This window comes from Phyllobates terribilis, unplaced genomic scaffold, assembly GCF_046119375.1.
Source record: "Phyllobates terribilis strain yellow unplaced genomic scaffold, ASM4611937v1 Scaffold_7__3_contigs__length_470593459, whole genome shotgun sequence".
Taxonomy (NCBI): Eukaryota; Metazoa; Chordata; class Amphibia; order Anura; family Dendrobatidae; genus Phyllobates; species Phyllobates terribilis.
The window spans coordinates 7,907,494-7,917,560 of NW_027362767.1; the positions used below are offsets into that span (position 1 = coordinate 7,907,494).

General features: G+C 60.0%; 1 long non-coding RNA gene across 1 annotated transcript; it reads right to left on the minus strand.

Annotated features, from left to right (window-relative positions):
- Positions 1-1,706: 1,706 nt before the first annotated feature.
- On the minus strand, positions 1,707-2,812 carry LOC141152810 (uncharacterized). Its single transcript, XR_012247149.1, has 3 exons — positions 2,694-2,812; positions 2,339-2,410; positions 1,707-2,103 (listed from the first exon to the last, which is right to left on the minus strand). It is a non-coding gene; the product is annotated as an uncharacterized lncRNA (long non-coding RNA).
- Positions 2,813-10,067: the final 7,255 nt, after the last annotated feature.

A 10,067-nucleotide genomic window follows, 5' to 3' on the forward strand; every position in this document is an offset into this window, starting at 1 on the left:
ACAGGGATCTATTATATAGAGTCATTACACACAGAGCGATCTATTATATAGAGTCATTACACACAGAGGGATCTATTATATAGAGTCATTACACACAGAGGGATCTATTATATAGAGTCATTACACGCAGAGATATCTATTATATAGAGTCATTACACGCAGAGGGATCTATTATATAGAGTCATTGCACGCAGAGGGATCTATTATATAGAGTTATTACACACAGAGGGATCTATTATATAGAGTCATTACACACAGAGGGATCTATTATATAGAGTCATTACACACGGAGAGATCTATTATATAGAGTCATTACACGCAGAGGGATCTATTATATAGAGTCATTACACACGGAGAGATCTATTATATAGAGTAATTACACACAGAGGGATCTATTATATAGAGTCGTTACACGCAGATCGATCTATTATATAGAGTCATTACACGCAGAGGGATCTATTATATAGAGTCATTACACGCAGAGCGATCTATTATATAGAGTCATTACACACAGAGCGATCTATTATATAGAGTCATTACACACAGAGGGATCTATTATATAGAGTCATTACACACAGAGGGATCTATTATATAGAGTCATTACACACAGAGGGATCTATTATATAGAGTCATTACACGCAGAGATATCTATTATATAGAGTCATTACACGCAGAGGGATCTATTATATAGAGTCATTACACGCAGAGGGATCTATTAAATAGAGTTATTACACACAGAGGGATCTATTATAGAGTCATTACACACAGAGGGATCTATTATATAGAGTCATTACACACAGAGCGATCTATTATATGGAGTCATTACAGTTAGCAGCTTGGATTGTGGCCTCTTCACTCTTCCTCCAGACTCTGGACCTTGTGGAGTGTGTAAATGACTGCCTTCTGGACATCTGTCAAGTCAGCAGTCTTCCCCATGGTTGTGGAGCCTACTGAAACAGACTAAGGGAGCTTTTTTAATGTGTAGGAAGCCTTTGCAGGTGTTTTTTGTTAATTATTCTAATTTACTGAGATAATGACTTTTGTGTTTTCATTGGCTGTAAGCCATAATCATCAACATTAACAGAAATAAACACGTGAAATAGATCCCTCTGTGTGTAATGACTCTATATAATAGATCCCTCTGTGTGTAATGACTCTATATATAGATCCCTCTGTGTGTAATGACTCTATATAATAGATCCCTCTGCGTGTAATGACTCTATATAATAGATCCCTCTGCGTGTAATGACTCTATATAATAGATCCCTCTGCGTGTAATGACTCTATATAATAGATCCCTCTGCGTGTAATGACTCTATATAATAGATCCCTCTGCGTGTAATGACTCTATATAATAGATCCCTGTGTGTAATGACTCTATATAATAGATCGCTGTGTGTAATGACTATATAATAGATCCCTCTGCGTGTAATGACTCTATATAATAGATCCCTCTGCGTGTAATGACTCTATATAATAGATCCCTCTGCGTGTAATGACTCTATATAATAGATCCCTGTGTGTAATGACTCTATATAATAGATCGCTGTGTGTAATGACTATATAATAGATCCCTCTGCGTGTAATAACTCTATATAATAGATCCCTCTGCGTGTAATGACTCTATATAATAGATCCCTCTGCGTGTAATGACTATATAATATAGGAGTTTCACTTTTTGTATTGAAGAACTGAAATAAATTAACTTTTTGATGATATTCTAATTTAGTGAGATGCCCCTGTATATACATACATATACATATACATATACACACAGGTGAGGGATCTCGGCCGCTCCTCTTATAAAGCTCCAGGAGGATTACAATCGGAGGCTCGGTAAGACGATTCTTTATTGATCGCTATCAGTCGCTGCACATCGATGTTTCGCCCCCGTACACACTTTGCACTTTGATGTCAGTTTTCTCATTTCTTCCACTTCTCCGTTACATTATTCCAGGATTCCCTCCGGCGGCCGCCATGTTATGTGCGGAGCGGGATGAGCGCGGAGCAGAGGAGGGCGATGATCAGCGCGGCGGAGCTTGTGGCTGCTCTGGCCGCCGTGGTGGCGCTCACCGCCCTCTTGGTGTAGATATACGGCTGAGCCTGGAATAGAGAGGTGAATATCAGCGACTAACGCCGCAGTGGATGGAAAGTCTGGCGCAGCGCTATTAATTCTTCCAATATGTATAAATAACCGCTGGCATCAGCCACATGATCGCTGCACCATAATCCGCCGCCGCAGGTTAGAGCCTCTCCACCAAAATACTTCCAGCTGACTGGAAGGACTACAAGTACCAAGAGGAAAATATTAACCACAGTGCAGCCGCCATCACATCACCTGGGAAGGACACAGCAGCTCCACGTCCTCGGAGAACGTCCGCAGACGAGACTTGTTTCCTTCTGGCTGAAGCTGCAAAAATGGAGAGAGGATGAAACAAAATTTCAGTGGCCTGTACCTTTAAGGCCAGATTTACACTTTCATCAAACAACTAGGTGTGGCCTAAAAGCAAGTAAAGAGTCCAGTGGGCGGGTCTCAGATGGTTGGACCTCTGGTTGCCTGTTATCTCCATATCCCATTGTCTCTACTACCCTCCGATACATGTAGGACTACAACTCCCAGCATGCCTGCCCCTGTGCATGCTGCTGAGGCTCCATCCCTCAGTACGGACACGACGGCAGCACTGCACGGTTACCATATTGTTCCACAGTCCTTTCGCCATTTGTTCGTGACCTTTCATGGTGAGATGGAAACAATCCGGAGAGAAGAAGGAGAAATCGATGAGGCCATTCTGCAAAAGAAGAGACCGAGGATGAAGCGCGGGGGGGAGAGGGAGGATGAAGCGCGGGGGGGAGAGGGAGGATGAAGCGCGGGGGGGAGAGGGAGGATGAAGCGGGGAGGAGAGGGAGGATGAAGCGGGGGGGAGAGGGAGGATGAAGCGGGGGGGAGGGGGGAGACAGAGGATGAAGCGGGGAGGAGAGGGAGGATGAAGCGCGGGGGGGAGAGGGAGGATGAAGCGCGGGGGGGAGAGGGAGGATGAAGCGGGGGGGAGAGGGAGGATGAAGCGGGGGGGAGAGGGAGGATGAAGCGGGGGGGAGAGGGAGGATGAAGCGGGGGGGAGACGGAGGATGAAGCGGGGGGGAGACAGAGGATGAAGCGGGGGGGAGACAGAGGATGAAGCGGGGGGGAGACAGAGGATGAAGCGGGGGGGAGACAGAGGATGAAGCGGGGGGGAGACAGAGGATGAAGCGGGGGGGAGACGGAGGATGAAGCGGGGGGGAGACGGAGGATGAAGCGGGGGGGAGACGGAGGATGAAGCGGGGGGGAGACGGAGGATGAAGCGGGGGGGAGACGGAGGATGAAGCGGGGGGGAGAGGGAGGATGAAGCGGGGGGGAGAGGGAGGATGAAGCGCGGGGGGGAGACAGAGGATGAAGCGCGGGGGGGAGACAGAGGATGAAGCGCGGGGGGGAGACAGAGGATGAAGCGCGGGGGGGAGACAGAGGATGAAGCGCGGGGGGGAGACAGAGGATGAAGCGCGGGGGGGAGACAGAGGATGAAGCGCGGGGGGGAGACAGAGGATGAAGCGCGGGGGGGAGACAGAGGATGAAGCGCGGGGGGGAGACAGAGGATGAAGCGCGGGGGGGAGACAGAGGATGAAGCGCGGGGGGGAGACAGAGGATGAAGCGCGGGGGGGAGACAGAGGATGAAGCGCGGGGGGGAGACAGAGGATGAAGCGCGGGGGGGAGACAGAGGATGAAGCGCGGGGGGGAGACAGAGGATGAAGCGGGGGGGGAGACAGAGGATGAAGCGGGGGGGGAGACAGAGGATGAAGCGCGGGGGGGAGACAGAGGATGAAGCGCGGGGGGGAGACAGAGGATGAAGCGCGGGGGGGAGACAGAGGATGAAGCGCGGGGGGGAGACAGAGGATGAAGCGCGGGGGGGAGACAGAGGATGAAGCGCGGGGGGGAGACAGAGGATGAAGCGCGGGGGGGAGACAGAGGATGAAGCGCGGGGGGGAGACAGAGGATGAAGCGCGGGGGGGAGACAGAGGATGAAGCGCGGGGGGGAGACAGAGGATGAAGCGCGGGGGGGAGACAGAGGATGAAGCGCGGGGGGGAGACAGAGGATGAAGCGCGGGGGGGAGACAGAGGATGAAGCGCGGGGGGGAGACAGAGGATGAAGCGCGGGGGGGAGACAGAGGATGAAGCGCGGGGGGGAGACAGAGGATGAAGCGCGGGGGGGAGACAGAGGATGAAGCGCGGGGGGGAGACAGAGGATGAAGCGCGGGGGGGAGACAGAGGATGAAGCGCGGGGGGGAGACAGAGGATGAAGCGCGGGGGGGAGACAGAGGATGAAGCGCGGGGGGGAGACAGAGGATGAAGCGCGGGGGGGAGACAGAGGATGAAGCGCGGGGGGGAGACAGAGGATGAAGCGCGGGGGGGAGACAGAGGATGAAGCGCGGGGGGGAGACAGAGGATGAAGCGCGGGGGGGAGACAGAGGATGAAGCGCGGGGGGGAGACAGAGGATGAAGCGCGGGGGGGAGACAGAGGATGAAGCGCGGGGGGGAGACAGAGGATGAAGCGCGGGGGGGAGACAGAGGATGAAGCGCGGGGGGGAGACAGAGGATGAAGCGCGGGGGGGAGACAGAGGATGAAGCGCGGGGGGGAGACAGAGGATGAAGCGCGGGGGGGAGACAGAGGATGAAGCGCGGGGGGGAGACAGAGGATGAAGCGCGGGGGGGAGACAGAGGATGAAGCGCGGGGGGGAGACAGAGGATGAAGCGCGGGGGGGAGACAGAGGATGAAGCGCGGGGGGGAGACAGAGGATGAAGCGCGGGGGGGAGACAGAGGATGAAGCGCGGGGGGGAGACAGAGGATGAAGCGCGGGGGGGAGACAGAGGATGAAGCGCGGGGGGGAGACAGAGGATGAAGCGCGGGGGGGAGACAGAGGATGAAGCGCGGGGGGGAGACAGAGGATGAAGCGCGGGGGGGAGACAGAGGATGAAGCGCGGGGGGGAGACAGAGGATGAAGCGCGGGGGGGAGACAGAGGATGAAGCGCGGGGGGGAGACAGAGGATGAAGCGCGGGGGGGAGACAGAGGATGAAGCGCGGGGGGGAGACAGAGGATGAAGCGCGGGGGGGAGACAGAGGATGAAGCGCGGGGGGGAGACAGAGGATGAAGCGCGGGGGGGAGACAGAGGATGAAGCGCGGGGGGGAGACAGAGGATGAAGCGCGGGGGGGAGACAGAGGATGAAGCGCGGGGGGGAGACAGAGGATGAAGCGCGGGGGGGAGACAGAGGATGAAGCGCGGGGGGGAGACAGAGGATGAAGCGCGGGGGGGAGACAGAGGATGAAGCGCGGGGGGGAGACAGAGGATGAAGCGCGGGGGGGAGACAGAGGATGAAGCGCGGGGGGGAGACAGAGGATGAAGCGCGGGGGGGAGACAGAGGATGAAGCGCGGGGGGGAGACAGAGGATGAAGCGCGGGGGGGAGACAGAGGATGAAGCGCGGGGGGGAGACAGAGGATGAAGCGCGGGGGGGAGACAGAGGATGAAGCGCGGGGGGGAGACAGAGGATGAAGCGCGGGGGGGAGACAGAGGATGAAGCGCGGGGGGGAGACAGAGGATGAAGCGCGGGGGGGAGACAGAGGATGAAGCGCGGGGGGGAGACAGAGGATGAAGCGCGGGGGGGAGACAGAGGATGAAGCGCGGGGGGGAGACAGAGGATGAAGCGCGGGGGGGAGACAGAGGATGAAGCGCGGGGGGGAGACAGAGGATGAAGCGCGGGGGGGAGACAGAGGATGAAGCGCGGGGGGGAGACAGAGGATGAAGCGCGGGGGGGAGACAGAGGATGAAGCGCGGGGGGAGACAGAGGATGAAGCGCGGGGGGGAGACAGAGGATGAAGCGCGGGGGGGAGACAGAGGATGAAGCGCGGGGGGGAGACAGAGGATGAAGCGCGGGGGGGAGACAGAGGATGAAGCGCGGGGGGGAGACAGAGGATGAAGCGCGGGGGGGAGACAGAGGATGAAGCGCGGGGGGGAGACAGAGGATGAAGCGCGGGGGGGAGACAGAGGATGAAGCGCGGGGGGGAGACAGAGGATGAAGCGCGGGGGGGAGACAGAGGATGAAGCGCGGGGGGGAGACAGAGGATGAAGCGCGGGGGGGAGACAGAGGATGAAGCGCGGGGGGGAGACAGAGGATGAAGCGCGGGGGGGAGACAGAGGATGAAGCGCGGGGGGAGACAGAGGATGAAGCGCGGGGGGGAGACAGAGGATGAAGCGCGGGGGGGAGACAGAGGATGAAGCGCGGGGGGAGACAGAGGATGAAGCGCGGGGGGGAGACAGAGGATGAAGCGCGGGGGGGAGACAGAGGATGAAGCGCGGGGGGGAGACAGAGGATGAAGCGCGGGGGGGAGACAGAGGATGAAGCGCGGGGGGGAGACAGAGGATGAAGCGCGGGGGGGAGACAGAGGATGAAGCGCGGGGGGGAGACAGAGGATGAAGCGCGGGGGGGAGACAGAGGATGAAGCGCGGGGGGGAGACAGAGGATGAAGCGCGGGGGGGAGACAGAGGATGAAGCGCGGGGGGAGACAGAGGATGAAGCGCGGGGGGGAGACAGAGGATGAAGCGCGGGGGGGAGACAGAGGATGAAGCGCGGGGGGGAGACAGAGGATGAAGCGCGGGGGGGAGACAGAGGATGAAGCGCGGGGGGGAGACAGAGGATGAAGCGCGGGGGGAGACAGAGGATGAAGCGCGGGGGGGAGACAGAGGATGAAGCGCGGGGGGGAGACAGAGGATGAAGCGCGGGGGGGAGACAGAGGATGAAGCGCGGGGGGAGACAGAGGATGAAGCGCGGGGGGGAGACAGAGGATGAAGCGCGGGGGGAGACAGAGGATGAAGCGCGGGGGGGAGACAGAGGATGAAGCGCGGGGGGGAGACAGAGGATGAAGCGCGGGGGGGAGACAGAGGATGAAGCGCGGGGGGGAGACAGAGGATGAAGCGCGGGGGGGAGACAGAGGATGAAGCGCGGGGGGGAGACAGAGGATGAAGCGCGGGGGGGAGACAGAGGATGAAGCGCGGGGGGGAGACAGAGGATGAAGCGCGGGGGGGAGACAGAGGATGAAGCGCGGGGGGGGAGACAGAGGATGAAGCGCGGGGGGGAGACAGAGGATGAAGCGCGGGGGGGAGACAGAGGATGAAGCGCGGGGGGGAGACAGAGGATGAAGCGCGGGGGGAGACAGAGGATGAAGCGCGGGGGGGAGACAGAGGATGAAGCGCGGGGGGGAGACAGAGGATGAAGCGCGGGGGGAGACAGAGGATGAAGCGCGGGGGGGAGACAGAGGATGAAGCGCGGGGGGAGACAGAGGATGAAGCGCGGGGGGGAGACAGAGGATGAAGCGCGGGGGGGAGACAGAGGATGAAGCGCGGGGGGGGAGACAGAGGATGAAGCGCGGGGGGGAGACAGAGGATGAAGCGCGGGGGGGAGACAGAGGATGAAGCGCGGGGGGGAGACAGAGGATGAAGCGCGGGGGGGAGACAGAGGATGAAGCGCGGGGGGGAGACAGAGGATGAAGCGCGGGGGGGAGACAGAGGATGAAGCGCGGGGGGGAGACAGAGGATGAAGCGCGGGGGGGAGACAGAGGATGAAGCGGGGGGGGGAGACAGAGGATGAAGCGGGGGGGGAGACAGAGGATGAAGCGGGGGGGGAGACAGAGGATGAAGCGGGGGGGGGAGACAGAGGATGAAGCGGGGGGGGGAGACAGAGGATGAAGCGGGGGGGGGAGACAGAGGATGAAGCGGGGGGGGAGACAGAGGATGAAGCGGGGGGGGAGACAGAGGATGAAGCGGGGGGGAGACAGAGGATGAAGCGGGGGGGGAGACAGAGGATGAAGCGGGGAGGGGAGACAGAGGATGAAGCGGGGAGGGGAGACAGAGGATGAAGCGGGGAGGGGAGACAGAGGATGAAGCGGGGGGGGAGACAGAGGATGAAGCGGGGGGGAGACAGAGGATGAAGCGGGGGGGGAGACAGAGGATGAAGCGGGGGGGGGAGACAGAGGATGAAGCGGGGGGGGGAGACAGAGGATGAAGCGGGGGGGGGAGACAGAGGATGAAGCGGGGACGGGAGACAGAGGATGAAGCGGGGACGGGAGACAGAGGATGAAGCGGGGACGGGAGACAGAGGATGAAGCGGGGACGGGAGACAGAGGATGAAGCGGGGACGGGAGACAGAGGATGAAGCGGGGGGGAGACAGAGGATGAAGCGCGGGGGGGAGACAGAGGATGAAGCGCGGGGGGGAGACAGAGGATGAAGCGCGGGGGGGAGACAGAGGATGAAGCGGGGGGGGGAGACAGAGGATGAAGCGGGGGGGGGGGAGACAGAGGATGAAGCGGGGGGACGGGAGACAGAGGATGAAGCGGGGACGGGAGACAGAGGATGAAGCGGGGACGGGAGACAGAGGATGAAGCGGGGACGGGAGACAGAGGATGAAGCGGGGACGGGAGACAGAGGATGAAGCGGGGACGGGAGACAGAGGATGAAGCGGGGACGGGGAGACAGAGGATGAAGCGGGGACGGGAGACAGAGGATGAAGCGGGGGAGGGGGAGACAGAGGATGAAGCGGGGACGGGAGACAGAGGATGAAGCGGGGACGGGGAGACAGAGGATGAAGCGGGGACGGGAGACAGAGGATGAAGCGGGGACGGGAGACAGAGGATGAAGCGGGGACGGGAGACAGAGGATGAAGCGGGGACGGGAGACAGAGGATGAAGCGGGGACGGGAGACAGAGGATGAAGCGGGGACGGGAGACAGAGGATGAAGCGGGGACGGGAGACAGAGGATGAAGCGGGGACGGGAGACAGAGGATGAAGCGGGGACGGGAGACAGAGGATGAAGCGGGGACGGGAGACAGAGGATGAAGCGGGGACGGGAGACAGAGGATGAAGCGGGGACGGGAGACAGAGGATGAAGCGGGGACGGGAGACAGAGGATGAAGCGGGGACGGGAGACAGAGGATGAAGCGGGGACGGGAGACAGAGGATGAAGCGGGGACGGGAGACAGAGGATGAAGCGGGGACGGGAGACAGAGGATGAAGCGGGGACGGGAGACAGAGGATGAAGCGGGGACGGGAGACAGAGGATGAAGCGGGGACGGGAGACAGAGGATGAAGCGGGGACGGGAGACAGAGGATGAAGCGGGGACGGGAGACAGAGGATGAAGCGGGGACGGGAGACAGAGGATGAAGCGGGGACGGGAGACAGAGGATGAAGCGGGGACGGGAGACAGAGGATGAAGCGGGGACGGGAGACAGAGGATGAAGCGGGGACGGGAGACAGAGGATGAAGCGGGGACGGGAGACAGAGGATGAAGCGGGGACGGGAGACAGAGGATGAAGCGGGGACGGGAGACAGAGGATGAAGCGGGGACGGGAGACAGAGGATGAAGCGGGGACGGGAGACAGAGGATGAAGCGGGGACGGGAGACAGAGGATGAAGCGGGGACGGGAGACAGAGGATGGAAGCGGGGACGGGAGACAGAGGATGAAGCGGGGACGGGAGACAGAGGATGAAGCGGGGACGGGAGACAGAGGATGAAGCGGGGACGGGAGACAGAGGATGAAGCGGGGACGGGAGACAGAGGATGAAGCGGGGACGGGAGACAGAGGATGAAGCGGGGACGGGAGACAGAGGATGAAGCGCGGGGAGGGAGACAGAGGATGAAGCGCGGGGGGGAGACAGAGGATGAAGCGGGGAGGGGGAGACAGAGGATGAAGCGCGGGGCGGAGACAGAGGATGAAGCGCGGGGGGGAGACAGGATGAAGCGCGGGGGGAGACAGAGGATGAAGCGCGGGGGGGAGACAGAGGATGAAGCGCGGGGGGGGAGACAGAGGATGAAGCGCGGGGGCGGGAGACAGAGGATGAAGCGCGGGGGGGAGACAGAGGATGAAGCGCGGGGGGGAGACAGAGGATGAAGCGGGGGGGGGGAGACAGAGGATGAAGCGGGGGGGGGAGACAGAGGATGAAGCGGGGGGGGGAGACAGAGGATGAAACGGGGGGGGGGACAGAGGGA